Below are 20,517 nucleotides of genomic sequence, written 5' to 3'. Positions count from 1 at the left end.
AATCAACATCACTAAAAACAGATGATCTGGTCATTATCACATTGCTGTATGTGGGAGCTTGCTGTGCGCAAATTGGCTGCCACGTTTGCTACATTACAACAGTGACTACACTTCAAAAAGTACTTCATTGGCTGCAAAGCACTTTGGGACGTCCTGAGGTCATGAAAGGCGCTATAGAAATGCAAGTCTTTCTTTGTTGTACAAAATGCCCTATCAGATGGTGGAAAGCTAGGAGCCGTAGCAGTCTAAAGAGATTTAGGGGTTCATGTATACAGATCCCTAAACTGTAGTAGACAAGTATAAAAACTAATCAAGAAGGCTAATGAAATGTTAGCCTTTATAACCAGAGGTCTAGAATACAAAGGGGGAGGAAGTTTTGCTACAGCTGTGCAAAGCCCTGGTTAGACCACATCGGGAGCGCTGTGTACAGTTCTGGGCACCGCCCCTTAGAAAGGATCTATTGGCCTCGGAAAGAATACTGCGCAGATTTACCAGAATGTTACCAGGGCTCCAAGGGTTAGATTATGAGGGGAGATTACAGAAACATAGAAACATAGAAGATAGGAGCAGGAGTAGGCCATTCGGCCCCTCGAGCCTGCTCCGCCATTCAATGAGATCATGGCTGATCATCCAAATTCAGTACCCTGTCCCTGCCTTCTCCCCATATCCCTTGATCCCTTTAGCCTTAAGAAATATATCCAACTCCTTCTTGAACACATTCAATGAATTGGCCTCTACTGCCCTCTGTGGTAGAGAATTCCACAGGTTCACCACTCTCTGGGTGAAGAAATTCCTCCTCATCTCCATCCCAAATGGCTTACCCCTTATCCTTAGACTGTGACCCCTGGTTCTGGACTCCCCCGCCATCGGGAACATCCTTCCTGCATCTAGTCTGTCTAGTCCTGTTAGAATTTTATAAGTTTCAATAAGATCCCCTCTCATTCTTCAACTAGGCTTGTATTCCCTGGAATAGAGAAGGTTAAGGGGTGATTTGATTCAGGTTTTTTAGGATTTTGAAAGGAATTGATAGGGTCGATAGAGAGAAACTTTTTTCCATTTGTGGGGGGGATTCTAGGACAAGGGGACAGAACCTTAAAATCAGGGCCAGGCCGTCCAGGGGAGAAGTTAGGAAACACTCCTTCACGCAAGGGGTGGTGGAAGTGTGGAACTCCCTCCTGCAAAAACCAGTAGATGCTGGGGCTCGATTAATCATTTAAAATCTGAGATTGATAGATTTTTGCTATCGAAGGGTATTAAGGGATATGGAGCCAAGGCAGGTATATGGAGTTAGGATACAGATCAGCCACGATCTCACTGAATGGCAAAGCAGGCTCGTGGGGCTGAATGGCCTCCTCCTGTTCCTATATTCCAGATTCTCCCCAATCCCAAGGTTGTGTTGCGTTCGGTTAATACACTCTCGGCCGTCTCACTCAGTGACTGAGGTAAAGGATCTGACTGGTGAGGATGCAGCATTTTTCTACTCGCTCCCCACCAGTGCATCAAACATCCCGCATTCAGGTGAAACAACAACAACAACTTATATTTATATAGCGCCTTTAACGTAGTAACGCGTCCCAAGGCGCTGCACAGGAGTCTGTTAAGACAAAAAATTTGACACTGGGCCACATAAGGAGAAATTAGGGCAGGTAGGTTTTAAGGAGCGTCTTGAAGGAGGAGACAGAAATAGAGAGGTAGAGAGGTTTAGGGAGGGAATTCCAGAGCTTAGGGCCTAGGGAACAGAAGGCACAACCACCAATGGTGGAGCAATTATAATCAGGGATGCTCGAGGGCCGAATTAGAGGAGCGCAGATATCTCGGGGCTGAAGGAGATTGCAGAGATAGGGAGGGGGCGAGGCCATGGAGGGATTTGAAAACAAGGATGAGAATTTTGAAATCGAGGGGTTGCTTAACCGGGAGCCAATGTAGGTCAACGAGCACAGGGGGTGATGGGTGAACGGGACTTGGTGCGAGTTAGGACACGGGCAGCTGAGTTTTGGATGACCTCAAGTTTACGGTGGGTGGAATGTGGGAGGCCAGCCAGGAGTGCGTTGGAATAGCCCAGAGGTGCAGCATCGCTAGCTGCAGGGTAAGTCTCCCTCTACACCAAGGGTGCCTATCATCTTGCCAATCACCAACTCTATCCCATGGCTGCTTCTGCTTCCAATGTTGATCCTGGTGCCAACCACAGGGCCCAATAGACCTTGTGGGGAGCCCAGATGGGAGTGTAGGAAGCTGGCACAAAACATTAGAGGTCATTCCATTAGCCAACCAGCCCATGACATCAATGGTCAATGGAAATGCCAATCCATTCTATATGGCACTCACGTGAGCTCTGATTGACCAATAGATTTGCCTCTAACTGAATTAAAGTTGTGGAAAACAGCCAATGGAATTGAGAGAAGCTGAGTCTAGGGGGCGATTTTGTTAATGGGGGCGCGTTGGAGGCAGGACTGCTGCTTGGCGGGTCAATGTCCCACCTCCATCGATTTGTGGCCAACCCACGCTATTTTCCCTCGATTGACCTTGTTAACCCCGCCCAGCGGGCTGAGCAGGCCAATTAAGGGGAAGCCGGTTGCAGAGAACGTCAACGTATGACGTTACATCTGTCAAAAATTTTTGACAGATGAATTGTCATCGTTTGACAGCTCTGTGAAGCTGTCAAACACTGACATTCTCTGCAGTTTGATGAGGTCTTGAATTCAAGACCTCATCAAACCTCTTTCTTTTACAGAAATGAGATGGTTGTTGCATCTGAGAATGCAACGGCCATCTGTCATCTGCAACACGGAGGTCCGAGACTCTCCGCATACACACCGACCGAAGCCTGCAGGAAGAAACAAAGGTAAGTACACTTTTAATAACACTTTGCACTTACCTCAGATACTTACCTCTCCACTCTTGCACCCATCACTTACCTTCACACCACACTTTTGCACCCCCCCACCCCCCCCGCAGACCCAGTACTCGCTGAGCTGAGCTGACGGATTTCGGCGCCGTCGGGAAGCCCACACTTGTGAGGGCAAAAAGGGGATAATCCTATTTTCTGACTGTTATCTACCTGTGAACAGGCAGTTAATAGGCTTTAATCCCTTCCCACCTCCAAGGAGACGGGACCCGGTGCGGGACGGCTACCCGCCTCCTGGGAAGATGGCATGGAGGCGGGTTGGGCACCCGCCCCCAAATTCTACCATTTTCCCAGCAGTCCCGCCTCCAAACCCGCCTCCCCAGGGCGGGCAAAATCACCCCCTACATTTCATAGAATAAGACAGCGCAGAGGGAGGCCATTCGGCCCATCGTGCCTATGCCGGCTCGTTTTGAACGAGCTCTCCAATTAGTCCCACTCCCTCCATTCTTTCCCCACAGCCCCCGCAAATTTATTCCCCTTTCAAGTATTTATCAAATTCCCTTTTGAAAGTTACTGCTGAATCTGCATCCACCGCCCGTTCAGGCAGGGCGTTCCAGATCATAACGACTCGCTGTGTTAAAAAATATTCACCTTGTCCACGGACGGCTGAAGGATTAGGGAAGACGGCAGGGAGGATTCATGAAATGGAAGTGAGACATTTTTTATACTGTATTTATGCATATGTAATTTTGGAGATGGAGAGCTATTGTTTGTAGTTTCCTCTCTGTTTTGCCTCTTGTGATCTTCCTGTAATACTCGGATGGCGGTAAGGAGACATAGCTCTATCGTGTCATACCACCACAGCAAGTAGCTCCATAGATGCTGATCCATTGCCTCTTCGGTCTTTGATCCCAATAGGAAGAATCTGAGACTGGAGAAGTGGATGCACAAATATAATTGAGTGTTCCAGTCTCGGATGCTCCTCATGAAAGGGCTGAAGGGGATGTCAAGCTACGTGAAAAAAATTACCACCCAGTGCTTAGGTTCCTCTCTTTCTCCAGCCCACTTGCCTGGATGAGTGCAGCTCCAACAACACTCAAGAAGCTCGACACCATCCAGGACAAAGCAGCCCGCTTGATTGGCACCCCATCCCCCACCTTCAACATTCACTCCCTCCACCACTGGCGCACCGTGGCTGCAGTGTGGACCATCTACAAGATGCACTGCAGCAACTCGCCAAGGCTTCTTCGGTAGCGCCTCCCAAACCCGCGACCTCTTTCACCTGGAAGGACAAGAGCAGCAGGTACATGGGAACACCACCACCTCCAAGTTCCCCTCCAAGTCACACACCATCCTGACTTGGAAGTATATCGGCCGTTCCTTCATCATCACTGGGTCAAAGTCCTGGAACTCCCTCCCTAACAGTGCTGTGGGGGTACCTTCACCACACGGACTGCATCAGTTCAAGAAGGTGGCTTCTCAAGGGGCAATTAGGGATGGGCAATAAATGCTGGGACTGGCCAGCGACGCCCACATCCCAGAAACGAATTTTTAAAAACCCTATCGAGGCTTCAATGTGCATGATACAGCGATGATGAATGAATGCAGGGAAGGCTTCTCTGTACAAAGAATTTCTGTGAGATACACTGCCACCAGGGGACATTTAATGGGAACTAGATACATACTTGGGGAGCAAGGCTACAAAGGGATATGGAGAAAGGGTAGGGAATTAGGGTTAAAAAGAACCAACTGCTCAGGATACCAAAAATGGGAGAGCAGGCTTGATGGGCCGAATGTCTCACTCCTGTTGCTGTGAGATTTTCAGTGTCTGATCTACAACCAAACGCTTGGCAACTAGTTTGTGGAAACGAATGTTGGGAGAATATTGCGCAGTAAAGTGGTTTAAATGGACTCAATCCAATGCTAAAACTGTGTTCACGAATAGAATTCTGTTGCTTTTTAAGTATGTATATATGACACATATCCTATTGCTAAATATAAGCATGGTGTTGCTTCATGATTGTTGCAAGTGACTTCTTGCAGTCTTCCTGAATGTCAACTCACCCTCTTCAGTGCTTGGGATTGTGGCATTGAACACAGAAACAGGCCATTTACCCCAACTAGGAACAGGAGGAGGCCATTGAGCCCCTCGAGCCTGTTGCGCCTTTCAATGAGATCATGGCTGATCTGTGACCTAACTCCATCTACCCGCCTTTGGCCCACATCCCTTAATACCCTTGGTTAACAAAAATCTATCAATCTCAGATTTAAAATTAACAATTGATCCAGCATCAATTGCTGTTTGCGGAAGAGAGTTCCAAACTTCTCCCACCCTTTGTGTGTAGAAGTGTTTCCTAATTTCACTCCTGAAAGGTCTGGCTCTAATGTTTAGACTCTGCCCCCTAGTCCTAGAATCCCCAACCAGTGGAAATAGTTTCTCTCTATCTACCCTATCTGTTCCCGTTAATATCCTGAAAACTTTGATCAGATCACCCCTTAACTTCTAAATTCCAGGGAATACAACCCGAGTTTGTGTAATCTCTCCTCGTAATTTAACCCTCGGAGTCCGGATTATGTCAATGTTTATACTCCACACGAGCCTCCTCCCACTCGAATTATTTCTTCCCACCCTGTCCTCCCGTATCCCTCTACTCCCTTTTCCCTCATGTAAAAAACTTACATTTATATAGCGCCGTTCATGACCTCAGGATGTCCCAAGGCGCTTTACAGCCAATTAAGTACTTTTTGAAGTGTAGTCCCTGTTGTAATGTATGCATCAAGTCTCCCATTAAATGCAGTGCTATCTGTGTCAACCATTCCATCTGGCAGTGAGTTCCACATTCTCACCACTCTCTGTGTAGGGAAATTCCTCCTCCGATCTTCTTTATTTAAAAGCTTACCTGCCCGCTAACAGAGAAATGGTCCCTCAACCAACATCAATATCATTGCTCCGTAGGGCACCATCAAGCATGCCCATGCCCAGCATGGTTAGAGTACTCCCCTGCATTGCCCCCATGAGGGAGCTTTGCTCTTTATCTAGCACATACTGTGCCTGGCCGGGGACTACTTGACTAGGCAGTTTAGAGGGAGCTTTGCTCTACATCTAACCCAGGCTGTACATTGGTTGAGGTGATGGGGGCCTGGAAGCGCTCGACGTTGATAGCAGGGGAAGGAAGTGGCTCATTCCCAGCATGGCACCCCTTGAAGAGAGCGTTGGCAGGCTATTCCAGCACATCTGTGACCATGAGATTGCTGCATGCTTAATGAAGATTGACACCAGATGTAATTTGTTGGGAAGTCTCAAAACAACATGAGAACTAACACTCCGACTAAACCTTGCTAAACCTACACTACAATCATTGAGGTGAGGTAGATGGAATGTGGGGGGGTGTGGAGAGACTCGTGCAGAGTATAAACACCAGCGTGGACTAGTTGGGTCAAATGGTCAGTTTTTGTGCCGTATACTCTATGTAATTCTACGCAATTTCTCCGCGACCTGCAGTTTAATGCGACAAAATTGATAGTTGCTGCAAAGTCCTAGAGAGTAAATGTATCGCCCAGTGTGTTACTAAGTCACAGAGGCCAGCAGCTCACAGACCCAATCCCGAATAATCGCTAAATTAGCTCATTTTTGTGCCCTCAATGGCCGGTGGGGTGCGGGTGGGGAAAGGGAAAATCCAGTCAGGATTCCTGTTCCTGATTGGCACCCAGTGATCCCTGCTGGGAAATATGGGCGCTTGGCTATCTGACGAGGACATTACCAGCCTTGGCCGTGTGATGGCTTGTACTTGAAAGGAAGAAAGACTTGCATTTCTATAGCGCCTTTCACAAACCCAGGACGTCCCAAAGCGCTTTACAGCCAATGAAGTACTTTTTGAAGTGTGGTCACTGTTGTAATGTGGGAAATGCAGCAGCCAATTTGCGCACAGCAAGCTCCCACAAACAGCAATGTGATAACAACCAGATCATCTGTTGTTGATTGAGGGATAAATACTGGCCAGGACACCGGGGATAACTCCCCTGCTCTTCTTCGAAATAGTGCCGCGGGATCTTTTACATCCACCTGAGAGAGCAGACGGGGCCTCGGTTTAACGTCTCATTGGAAAGACGGCACCTCTGACAGTGCGGCACTCCCTGGGAGGGTCGGCCTAGATTTCTTGTGCTCAAGTCTCTGGAGTGGGGCTTGAACCCAGAAACCTTCTGACTCAGAAGGCGAGTGTGCCACCCACTGAGCCACGGCCGACACTATGCGAGGATCCCTGCTGAGAATTCTGTGTATTTGGCTATCTGGCTGGCTGCGTGAGGGCCTGCAGTACTCCCAGTCTAGACGCACCCATGAAGATTGGTCACTTGGTTGAGGTGCTGGGGGCCTGCTATTGCCCGTGGAACTGTACCCCATCGAGGGGCAGTGCCTTCTGCAGAGGAGGAGGAGGAGAAAAGGGACGGTAGAAAATAAAATAATGGGTTGGGTCTTGCCGGAAAAATAGTGGTGAGTTAATGGCACACGCCGTTATTGATGTGTAAATAAGCAGGAAGTTCAGAGATGCACCATGAGTTGGGGAATTTCTTCACCCAGAGAGTGGTGAACCTGTGGAATTCTCTACCACAGAAGGCAGTTGAGGCCAATTCATTAAATATATTCAAGAAGGAGTTGGATATATTTCTTAAGGCTAAAGGGATCAAGGGATATGGGGAGAAAGCAGGGACAGGGTACTGAATTTGGATGATCAGCCATGATCTCATTGAATGGCGGAGCAGGCTCGAAGGGCCGAATGGCCTACTCCTGCTCCTATCTTCTCTGTTTCTATGTTGCGAAATCTCCTGCACTTGCTGGTCGGTTTACACCACTCTGCCGTTTGTGGGAAGCAAATGGCATCTCGCCGTACTGTACTGCGCACTGTTCTGGTCTCCACATTACACAAAGGCTGTAGAGGCAACAGAGAAGGTGCAAAAAAAAAATGTACAAGAATGGCACTAGAACTGAGGGAGGTTATAACTATCAGGGAAGACTGAACAGGCTGGGGCTCTTTTCTCTAGAAAAGAGAAGACTGAGGCGTGACCTGATAGAGGTCTTTAAAATTATGAAGAGGTTCGATACCATAGGTGCAGAGAAGATGTTTCCGCTCGTGGGGGAGTTCAAAACTAGGGGACATCAATAGAAGATGGCCACTATTAAGCCCAATAGGGAATTCAGGAAAAACTTCTTTACCCAGAGAGTGGTGAGAATGTGGAACTCGCTACCACAGGGAGTGGTTGAGGCGGATAACATAGATACACTTAAGGGAAAGCTAGATAAATACATGAGGGAGAAGGGAATAGAAGGATGTGTTGATAGGGTGAGATGGATTAGAGTGAGAGGAGGCTCGTGTGGAGCATCTATTTGGATTAGTGTAGTTGGATTTTCAAAAGGCATTCGATAAGGTGCCACATAAAAGGTTACTGCACAAGATAAGAGTTCATGGTGTTGGGGGTAATACATTAGCATGGATAGAAGATTGGCTAACTAACAGAAAACAGAGAGTCGGGATAAATGGATCATTTTCAGGTTGGCAAACAGTAACTAGTGGGGTGCCACAGGGATCAGTGCTGGGGCCTCAACTATTTACAATCTATATTAATGACTTGGATGAAGGGACCGAGTGTACTGTAGCCAAATTTGCTGATGATACAAAGATAGGTGGGAAAGCAAGTTGTGCGGAGGACATAAAGGGCTGGATTTTTCATTGAGGAGGCGGGTAGGAGGCGGGACTACAACTTTTGGGGTTGCACCGCCTCCATCGAGTTGTGGCCAACCTACACGATTTTGACTTGATTGACCTTGTTGAGCCCGCCCAGCGGGCTCAGCAGGCCAATTAAGGGCCACCCGGCAACAGGTGACGTCACAGATTGATATTTCATCTGTCAAGAGCTTTTGACAGATGAAATATCAGCGTTCGACAGCTGTTTGAAGCTGTCAAACACTGACAATCTGTACTCTAAGTTAATTCCTTCCTCTCAGGATGATTTAGAGATCTCTCCAGAACAGAAAGCTGAATGCTGCAATCTTTGACAGATCGCGGCCATTCTGCTTTCTGTGCCGGTGAGATGACTCCCGAGACCTGAAGGAAGGAAGCCTGTAAGTAAAACTTCTTTAAACACTTTAAACACACCAAACACACTTACCTTTGCACTCATGCACCCATCACTCACCTGAACACCAGTCATCTCGACCCCTCCAAGCCCCTCAGCCCGATGGCCCACCTCGCTAACTTGGCGTGGTTTGGAGCTGTCGGGAATCCCACACTTCAAGAATAAAAATAGGGATTAGGCTAAAAACTGCCTGTTAACTACCTGTTAACAGGCAGTTAATTGGCACTAATCCCCTTCCCGCCTCGGGGAGGCGGGTCCCAGTGTGGGGCGGGTACCCGCCTCCTTTGAAACTGGCATGGAGGCGGGTTGGGGGCGGGATGGGTTCGTGCCCCCCGATTTCGGGATTTTAACCCCCAAACGCCTCCAATCCCGCCTCCACGGCCCAATGAAAATCCTGCCCAAAGAGTCTGTAAAGGGATAAAGATAGGTTAAGTGAGTGGGCAAAAATTTGGCAGATGAAGTATAATGTGGGGAAATGTGAAGTTATCCACTTTGGTAGGAAGAATAGAAAAGCAAAATATTATTTAAGTGGAGAGAGACGACAGAATGCTGCGGTACAGAGGGATCTGGGGGTCCTCGTACATGAAACACAAAAAGTTAGCATGAAGGTACAGCAAGTAATTAGGAAGGCAAATGGAATGTTGGCCTTTATTGCAAGGGGGAATGGAGTATCAATGTAGGGAAGTCTGAACAGGGCGTTGGTGAGACCACACCTGGAGTACTGCGTACAGTTTTGGTCTCCTTATTTAAGGAGGGACATACTTGCATTGGAAGCAGTTCAGAGAAGGTTCACTAGGTTGATTCCTGGGATGAAGGGGTTGTCTTATGAGGAAAGATTGAGCAGGTTGGAGTTTAGAAGAATGAGAGGTGATCTTATTGAAACATAAGATTCTGAGGGGGCTTGACAGGGTAGATGCTGAGAGGATGTTTCCCCTCGTGGGGGAATTCTAGAACTCGGGGGGCATAGTTTCAGAATAAAGGGTCGCCCTTTTAGAACTGAGATGAGGAGGAATTTCTTCTCTCAGAGGGTCGTAAATCTGTGGAATTCTCTGCCCCAGAGAGCCGTGGAGGCTGGGTCATTAAATACATTTAAGGTGGAGATAGACAGATTTTTGAACGATAAGGGAGTCAAGGGTTATGGGGAGCGGGCAGGGAAGTGGAGTTGAGGCCAAGATCAGATCAGCCATGATCTTATTGAATTGCGGAGCAGGCTCGAGGGGCCGAATGGCCGACTCCTGTTCCTACGTCTTGTGTTCTTATGTTCATAAACACTGGCGTGGACCAGTTGGGCCGAATGGTCTGTTTCCGTGCTGTACATTTGATGTAATTCCATGTAGTTGTGGAGTGAGTGGGAGAAAGCAGCGAATAAAAATTCAATTTCCATAACTTGCAGCCTCTCTGTAATTTCTTTATTTACATGCATCTATAAAAGTTACAGAGAGATTACAAATGGTTATAAAAATACTTTTGAATATTAAATGGGCACAGTCTTCATGAAATAGCAAACAGGTTTTCATTATTTTTTTTACAAATATGTCACGCAATAATGTCACTATAAATGTCACATTAAAGGGCAAGGTGGAGTAAATCAACAGGCAGAGAAGACAAGGAATTAACAGAAGGCGATAACAAATGTGTGTTTTAAAAGGCTGTACTTTTTAGGAGGAAGCGAGGACTGAAGATGATGAGGAGTTCCACAGCACTGAGCTCCTGGGATAGAATGAGGTAGAGTAAGAGGCAATATAGTGAGGAATGAGACAAGAAAGTTCAGTTTCAAGCTTCGAGTCCCACTCCAGGGACTTGAGCACAAAATCTAGGCTGACACTTCAGTGCAGTACTGAGGGAGTGCCGCACTGTCGGAGGTGCTGTCTTTCGGATGAGATGTTAAACCGAGGCCCCCGTCTGCCCTCTCGGGTGGACGTAAAAGATCCCACGGCCACTATTTCGAAGAAGAGCAGGTGAGTTATCCCCAGTGTCCTGGGGCCAATATTTATCCCTCAACCAACATCCTTAAAAAACAGATTGTCTGGTTCTTATCTCATTGCTGTTTGTGGGAGCTTGCTGTGCACAAATTGGCTGCTGCATTTCCCACCTTGCAACAGTGACTACACTTCAAGAAGTGCTACAAGCACCTTGGGACGTCCTGAGGTCGTGAAAGGTGCTGTATAAATGCAAGTCTTTCTTTCTCTCTTTCTAGGAGTAATGAGGATCAATGATCAAAACAATAACAACTTGCATCTGTATAGCTCCCTTAACGTTGCAAAACATCCCAAGGACACTTCACAGGAGCTTTATCAGATAAAATAAGACACCGAGCCACAAAAGGAGATATTAGGGCAGATGACCAAAAGCTTGGTCAAAGAGGTAGGTTTTAAGGAGCGTCTTAAAGGAGGAGAGAGAGGTGGAGAGGCGGAGAGGCTTAGGGAGAGAATTCCAGAGCTCCACACCTGGAGTATTGTGTACAGTTTTGGTCTCCTTACCTAAGGAAGGATAAACCTGCCATAGAGGGAGTGTAGCGAAGGTTCATTAGACTGGTTCCTGCGATGGGGGTTATTGTCGTATGAGCAGAGATTGAGTAGACTAGGCCTATATTCTCTAGAATTTAGAAGAATGAGAAGTGATCTCATTGAGACATACAAAATTCTTACAGGGCTTGACAGGGCAGATGCAGGGAGGATGTTTCCCCTGGCTGGGGATTCTAGAACCAGGGGTCACAGTCTCAGAATAAGGGGTCGGCCATTTAGGACTGAGATGAGGAGAAATTTCTTCACACAGAGGGTGGTGAATCTTTGGAATTCTCTACCCCAGAGGGCTGTGGAGGTTCAGTCATTGGGTATATTCAAGGCAGCGATCGATAGATATTTGAATATTAAGGGAATGAAGGGATATAGGGATAGTGCGGAAAAGTGGAGATGAGGTAGAAGATCAGCCATGATCTTATTGAATGGCGGAGCAAGCGCGATGGGCCGAATGGCCGACTCCTGCTCCTATTTCTTATGTTCTTAGGGCCTAGACAGCTGAAGGCACGGCCGCCAATAGTGGAGCAAAGGAAATCAGGGATGCGCACGAGGCCAAAATTAGAGGAGCGCAGAGTTATCCGAAGGCTGTGGGGCTGGAGGAGGTGACAGAGACAGGGAGGAGGCGAGGCCGTGGAGGTGGTTTGAACAGGGAGGTGCGAACTTTAAAAACAGTAAAACTGGAGCAGAGACAAGGAAGGTTGCAATGGAGAAGAGCGAGCAGTAGTGGTGAAAGCCCGGATTGAATTTAAGCAGCTACAGCACCTCCATTGCCACAGACTAGCCTAAGGGTAGGGGCGGAGGGGAGGTGTTGCTGATATCTGAGCGAAACATCATTAAAACATATTAGTGTGAAGCCTGAGGGAGCTTCGGAACGCAGCTTCCTCAACTCAGATCCTGACACGACCTTGCTGTTTCAATGAGGTGTCAGTCAGGCAAGTAATATCACTTCACATTTTAAACACTAACGAGATAAAAATCATTTCACGCATGGATGGAGCGGTGCAATTCCTCACGGGCAGATAAACAATGGCACCAGGGTAATTGCAGAGGCTATAGAAGGTGGAGTGGCGGTGGGTGGGGGGGGGGGAGCGGTGTGAAGGAAAGATGGTGACAAGGGAATATGATTTCTGTCTCTCGACGACTTTCACTTGCCGTCTGTGAAGCAGGCCGACATCAGGCTGGCTGCTCCCTTTGGGGAAACAAGTTTTGAGGAGCCTCTAACGTAAGCCTGAGGGGGGGGGGGTGCGGGCGGTGGGGGGCCTGCATGACGCATTTAAACAGGGACCCTATCCAAAAAAAAAATAGCCGTTGTTACCGCGGCAACTGCCTTGTGGCGGCCGAGAGCGGTGGAACTTCCCTGTGGCGGCGTTAGCCGCATTGAATGTGGGAAAGTCGGACCGGGAAGCAGCGTGAGTCTGTAAGGAAGCCCTCTCCGTTCTGCAGCCATTTAAATTAATGGCTGGAAATCAGGGGTGCGAGCTCCGTATTGACCCCAGCTGGGCCTCGAATAGAGAAATCTGCCCCGATAAGTCACATTTTTCTCTTTACAAAGTATTACAAAGTATTTACAGCACAGAAATTGGCCATTCAGCCCAACTGGTCCCTGCTGGTGTTTATGCTCCACACCAGCCTCCTCCCGCCCCTCTTCATCTCACCCTACCAGCAGATCCTTCTATTCCTTTCTCCCTCATGTGCTTATCTAGTTTCCCTTGAGTGCATCGATGCTGTTCGCCTCAACTACTCACCTCTTTTGTTACACAGGATTGATTGATTTTGTTCTTGCCTGCTTTATCTTTCTCCCTCTCTCTTTCTTTCTTTTTTTCTTGCTTTCTCTCTTTCTATCTCTTTCTTTCTCCCTCTTTCTTTCTCTCCCACTTTTATTCTTTCTCTCTTTCTTTCTCGCCCTCTCTTTCTCTCTCCTTTTCTCTTTTTCTTTCTCTACATCTCTCTTTCTATCTCCCTCTCTTTCGTTCTCTCTCTCCTTCTATTTCTTTCTCTCTCTCTTTTTCTTTTTCTTTCACTTTCTTTCTCTCACTTTCTCTTTCACGTTCTCTTTCTTTCTCTCTTTTTCTTTCTCTCCCTCTCTCTTTATTTCTTTCTCTTCTTCTCTCTTTCTTACATTTTTTCTCTCTCTTTTTCTCTCTCTTTCTCTCCCTCTCTTTCTTTCTCTCTTTCTCTCTATCTTTCTTTCTTCCTCTCTATCTTTCTTTCTCCCCCTCTTTCTCTCCCTCTCTCTTTCTTTCTCTCTCTCTTTCTCTTTCTTTATCTCTCTTTCTCTTTCTCTCTTTCTTTCTGTCACCATCCTGTCCGAAAACACCAGCCCGTCTCTGATGATGCTGCTGGAGACACCTGTTAAACTGGCTATGTTTAATTGGAACATTGAGGCTTCCAGTAAGCCAGATTTCAAATCAACCTCAATGTCTTTTACTTAATAAAGTGTAAGGTCTTCATTTCTATTCGGGGTCACAAGCAACAAACGTCATAATTACGTGCCGTGTCTATCAGGAGTGAAAGGTGACGGGAGGGGACGAGTTGGCGTCATATCTGATCTATGCCCATAGCAAGGTCCAGAGTGTCCTTGTGAAGGAATAAGCCATATTTCAGAAAAATACACCATCATATAAACAGAATTCTGATATTATTAAAACATGATACACTGGGTTTAAAAATCTAAAGTCTCAACAACACAAGCTGTGCAAACAGGCTTCTGAGATGGGATGGTTTGATAACACAAAAGTTGTAAACACCACAAGCTTTTGAAATGGGAATTGGTTAAAGATACTAAAACAATGGCCCTATTGAAATAGCAGTTTGGCGCTTCCAGAAGGTCTGGAGTTTGGGAGAAACACAATGGAATGACCCAGGTAAAGTGTTAAAAACTAACACTTCGAACAGGAACACAGAATATTAAAAACCATGTGCCTTTGTAAAAGTAACAACAAATGAAACAGGAAACGCAATTATAATATAACCAACTCAGATGGCTAGGAAAACAAACACCCTAGCTGAAGTATCTTTAATTTACATGTTGTAAATATGATACCAACAGAAGACTTTGAAGATATGACTTCAATAGATGACACCAAGCAATCACATGGTTTTTGTATTGAAAATGGAATAGTTAGTAGACACGACGTCTGCTTTCAAACAGTTAAGCCAATATTAAGAATTGAATGGAAGTCCTTCGCTAAGAATGACATCAAAGAGATAAATCTGTTGTAGCCATTTTATGATAAGTTTTTGGAACACCTAAAGGTAGAGACATAATTATGCATGCAGCAGCTAAATTGACAGTAAGTATAGAGAAAAGTCAACAGGAAGATGACTAGAGATAATTAGCTTACATCAGCAGAAAACTTCAAAGGTTAAACCACTAAAAAAAGGTATAAAAATAGAGCTTTTCAGAATAGAAAGTCAGAAGTCGCTGGGAAGGGGCAAGCAATTCTCGGCTTCAGAACCACTCTGTAAGCCTACAACTCTGAGTCTCGGGTAATCAAGGTATTTGATTTTGGTGGATATCCTAGATTAGAAGAATAAGAAATGTAAAAATGTACGAAGTTAAGATTTGAGAATAAGAACCTCTGAGGATAAGAAATGTAAGCTATTTGTTTTTGAACTGTTAAAGTTGCGATTGACTCACAAGCTGTTAACTGTATGTCGGCTCTAAAATAAATGTATATATTTTTAGAATTGCCTCAAGTAGTATTTCTGTATCAAACTCGCGAACTCAATTTCTGTACACTCTTTTGCAAGGAGTTGCAGAATTCTGGGGGGTATTCTGGACCCTCATAATATCCGGGAGGTTACAGTCTAGTTAAATTTATTAAAAGTGCTATCCGGAGGACGGTAACATCTTCACGTTGTTTCTTTCCTTTAGGGAGAGATAGTCTGAACCTTTAGACCCAATTAAGCATCTTATAGAATTCGGCTATCGTTAACTTTAGTTGAAGGTGAACATCTGGGGAATATGCCTGATCTGGGGTAGCCCGAAAAGGGCTAGGGCTAGTAATTATCCCTTCATCCTGACCTTTTTTTATTAGTTTATGAGATGTGGGCGTCGCTGGCAAGGCCAGCATTTATTGCCCATCCCTAATTGCCCTTGAGAAGGTGGTGGTGAGCCGCCTTTTTGAACCGCTGCAGTCCGTGTGGTGAAGGTGCTCCCACAGTGCTGTTAGGGAGGGAGTTCCAGGATTTTGACCCAGCGACGATGAAGGAACGGCCGATATACTTCTAAATCAGGATGGTGTGTGACTTGGAGGGGAACTTGGAGGTGGTGGTGTTCCCATCCGCCTGCTGCCCTTGTCCTTCTAGGCAGTAGAGGTCGCGGGTTTGGGAGGTGCTGCCAAAGAAGCCTTGGCGAGTTGCTGCAGTGCATCTTGTAGATGGTACACACTGCAGCCACGGTACACCGGTGGTGGAGGGAGTGAATGTTTAAGGTGGTAGACGGGGTGCCAATCAAGCCGGCTGCTTTGCCCTGGATGGTGTTGAGCTGTTACCATGGTCTTATTTGGCTGTTTCTGTTGGCAATAAAGAATTTTTTTTAAATTGCAAAATAATTGAGGATAACCCAAGCAATATTTCTCCAAGAAAAATGTCCCAGCGTCTTGGTTCCAACATACTTTTGTGGTTTCAGCCAATATTCATCGAAGGAAACTGTCCAAGTAATCCCTGCCCCCTCAAATAAAATTCTCAATACACTTTCCCCAAATATTCCCAGACCACCAAATATTCCCACATCACCTGGTGCCCTGGCCTAATGTTCCCTCTAAATCGCCTTTGTTGTGTGCAGCTGTTTATTTCAATGCCTGTTTATTCCCTTTAAATTTCTGCCCGTATTTCAAATGGAAAAGCCTGTGAACGGCCCGCGCGGGACCTTGCAAATGACCGCGTGGGCGTCCACGCACGCAGCTTAGTGGGAACATTGATCCTGTCCCAATAGTCGCCCAGGAAAACCAAACCAGTGCACTGAGGGGAGTTATCCCCCGTGTCCTGGGCCAATAGTTATCCCTCAACCGACATAACAAAAAAAAACAGATTATCCGGTCATTTTCACATTGCTGTTTGTGGGAGCTTGCTGTGCGCAAATTGGCTGCCGCGTTTCCCACATTACAGCAGTGACTACACTTCAAAAATACTTAATTGGCTGTAAAGCGCTTTGAGACGTCCGGTGGTCGTGAAAGGCGCGATATAAATGCAAGTCTTTCTTTTCTTTCTTTCATTGGTTCCCCTCCTAAGTCCCTCTTGTACCAATATCCCGCCACAAAGCCTTCACAGAATCCTGTCTTGCCAGTACATTAGTGCCCCCGAGCACTCACTGTAAACGCGATGTGCAATCTCCCTGTTCTACTCAAGGTTAAAAGTCTTCAGAATGCATCTTGCCCTTTTCCACAAATAACAGTGGGAAGGTAATTAAAATATTCCAATATCTTTTCACATCTGGCCCCTCCCCTTCTCCCATCATTAATAGCTGCCTGATGGTTGCTGCGATGTTGGTGAGCACAGGCCACAATCTAATTAGTAATTAGCAGAGACAACCACAATATGAAGCAAAATGTCACGCATCTAAAGAACACGGGAGAGGACGCAAAAGAAATAATGGCTTAATTAAAATAACATTTAATTAAAGAACCGGCCTGACATAAAAATAGACTCCAGTTGCTAAATTTCTACGTCAGCATAAAGAGATTTTAATTACAAGTGCCTGGCATCAGCAGGCATATCTGACTGGGGTTTAACACGTTCACTGCCTTCTTTCAGAGGAGGCAATAAGAAGGACGACCCTTCCCTCAAAAAAGGTCATTTAGCAAGGGGGAGGTTAATGCGTGTCCACGGACGCAAAAAAAACCCCCGAAACATATTAATGTTTCGAAGGGTTTTGATCGAGTAAATAAGGAGAAACTGTTTCTACTGGTGGGTGCCTCAATAAATTTTAACCTCATTGGCAAAAGAGCCAGAGGCGAGATGAGGAAAGCGTTTTTTCTTTTTAACGCAGCGAGTTGTTGTGATCTGGAATGCGCTGCCTGAAAGGGTGGCAGAACCAGATTCAATAGTGACTCTCAAATGGGAATTGGATAAATACTTGACAGGGAAAAATTTGCAGGGCTACTGGGAAAGAGCAAGGAATTGGGACTAATTGGATAGCTCTGTTGAACAGCTGGCATGCTGGGCCGAATGGCCTCCTTCTGTGCTGTATGAATCCCTGTTCCTGCCACCCCTTTAAAATTGTACCACTTAGTTTATAATGTTGTCACATTTTTGACACACTTTTGTGTCAACTTTTTTTCATTGTAAATTCCTATGTCACATTTATAATGGAAACTGCCTATGTCAACTTGTCACGCTGTAATTACCTCCTCTCACCAGTGGTGGTGCTGTAGCGCCTCAGTTTTGCATCTCCTCAGCCTGTAGTGCAGGGAAATTCCTGTATTCCAAACAGTTCTACTTCTCTGTTTCCTAAATAGCTGTAGGTTTTGATGTTTAACTATAAACAACAACATAACATCAAAGTATTACACGAAAATAAGGACAGGATGTATAAAGAAAGAAGAAAGAAACAAAGACTTGCATTTCTATAGCGCCTTTCACAACCACTGGATGTCCCAAAGCGCTTTACAGCCAATGAAGTACTTTTTGAAGTGTAGTCACTGTTGTAATTTAGGAAACGCGGCAGCCAACTTGCGCACAGCAAGCTCCCACAAACAGCAATGTGATAATGATCAGATAATCTGTTTTAGTGATGTTGATTGAGGGATAAATATTGGCCAGGACACCGGGGAGAACTCCCCCTGCTCTTCTTCGAAATAGTGGCCGTGGGATCTTTTGCGTCCACCTGAGAGAGCAGACGGGGCCTCGGTTTAACGTCTCATCCGAAAGACGGCACCTCCGACAGTGCAGCGCTCCCTCAGTACTGCACTGGGAGTGTGGGAGTGTTAGAACATAAGAACATATAAGAATTAGGAGCAGGAGTCGGCCATACGGCCCCATCGAGCCTGCTCCGCCAGTCAATAAGATCATGGCTGATCTTCGACCTCAACTCCACTTTCCTGCTCGATCCCCATATCCCTCGATTCCCCTAGAGTCCAAAAATCTATCTATAAATCTTTAGGTCAAGTCTCTGGTCTGGGACTTAAACCTTCTGACTCACAGGCGAGACATAATATAAAAGCAAAGTATTGCACAGAAATAAGGACAGAATGTAATGACTTTACAACAGGAGCCACACCCTGGCTCAACCATCCCCCATTCGAGGGAAGATTACACCTGATCTTGACTCCCTGTCTGCAGGTGAATCCTCACCTCACATGAAGGATTCCCTGTGTAAATCACTGCCGGGGACATGAACGGGTTAAGGTACTCCACACTAGACCACGGCACAGAAATAAGATGAATTCTCAGTCCTAGCGAACACAGCCACCTGGGGCCTACGGTTACCAAGGCAACAATATCAGCAGTACCAGTTGCTGTAAAGGGAGTAGCATTAGCTGCAAACACAAATGCCTTCACTGCTTGGAAGAAAGGAAGAAAAATTATAGTTTCCATTTTTACCTCAAAGGAAAGATTTATTCCACATTTCATTTCTATTAATACAACCTCCCTCCCCTCCCCGTTTTGCTTTATGCCAACAACTCCCTAGAAGGTTTTATCAGGTTTTTTTTTGTTTTAATCTTCAAAACACCGTTAGCAACAAATAAAACATGCTCTGGTGCTTTGCGTTAAGGAAAATAATCGCTGTGCTGAAGAGAAAATTGAACAAACAAGATAAGAGTACAGACTATGGCTTGTTCACTGATAGATCGTCATTAACCCTCTGAGTGCTGCAAGGCAGTTTGTACCTCCCCGTCAAACTGAACTCTGCCGGTATTCTCCTAAAACCGCGACTAGAAATTGAACACAAAGTTGTTTTCATTCATTTTCTCTCTCTCTAATCTTTGCCATTTTTCTTGCTCCTCTCCCGAAGGCGCTCACTAAAGGAGGAAAGAATTCGCATTGATATAGCGCCTTTCATGATCTCAGGGCATCCGAAAGCGCTGCTTTGCAACCGGCGTTCCCACTAAGCCGCACGGTTGTGCGGCCGCCCGGCGGTCTGGAGGTCCCGCACGGGCCGCTCACCGGCTTTTATCTGGGAGAAACCGTCCAGGCGCGAAAATTTGAATGGGCTGCGCTGCCAGTTAAAGGGGCCGAGCACCAAAACCAAAAAAAAAGAGGGAACATTGTTTGCAGCCAATGAAGTACTTTTTGTCGTGTCGTCTTCTTCGAGCGTTTTCTTGCGGCCATTTTCAATAGTCAACTGTCTTGTGGGACGTTTCCAATAGACAACCAGGCCTTAAAAATAGTGGTCCGCGATCACCGCCGTCAGGTGTCAGCTGTGGCTCAGTGGGTAGCACTCTCGCCTCTAAGTCAGGAGGTCGTGGGTTCAAAGTCCCACTCCAGAGACTTGAGCACAACAAATCTAGGCTGACACTCCCAGTGCAGTGCTGAGGGAGTGCTGCACTGTCGGAGGTGCCGTCTTTCAGATGAGACGTTAAACCGAGGCCCCGTCTGCCCTCTCAGGTGGACGTAAACGATCCCACAGCCACTATTTCGAAGAAGAAGAGCAGGGCAGTTCTTCCTGGTGTCCTGGCCAATATTAATCACTAAAAAAAACAGATTTCTGGTCATTAACACATGTGGGAGCTTACTGTGTGCAAATTGGCTGCTGTGTTTCCTACATTACAACAGTGACTGCACTTCAAAAAAGTACTGAGGTCGTGAAAGGTGTGATATTAATGCAAGTTGCTTCTATTAGGAGTTAACATTAGCCAGAAGGAAGAGAACATAAGAAATAGGAGCAGGAGTCGGCCATTCGGCCCCTCGAGCCTGCTCCACCATTCAATAAGATCGTGGCTGATCATCGACCTCAACTCCACTTTCCCGTCCGATCCCCATATCCCTTGATTCCCCTAGAGTCCAAAAATCTATCGATCTCAGCCTTGAATATACTCAAAGACTCAGTATCCACAGCCCCCCTGGGGCAGAGAATTCCAA

The sequence above is a fragment of the Somniosus microcephalus genome, chromosome 28 (genome assembly GCF_052327205.1).
Source record: "Somniosus microcephalus isolate GS21.2 chromosome 28, FLI_Smic_1.0, whole genome shotgun sequence".
Taxonomy (NCBI): Eukaryota; Metazoa; Chordata; class Chondrichthyes; order Squaliformes; family Somniosidae; genus Somniosus; species Somniosus microcephalus.
This window is presented reverse-complemented; position numbering follows the sequence as displayed.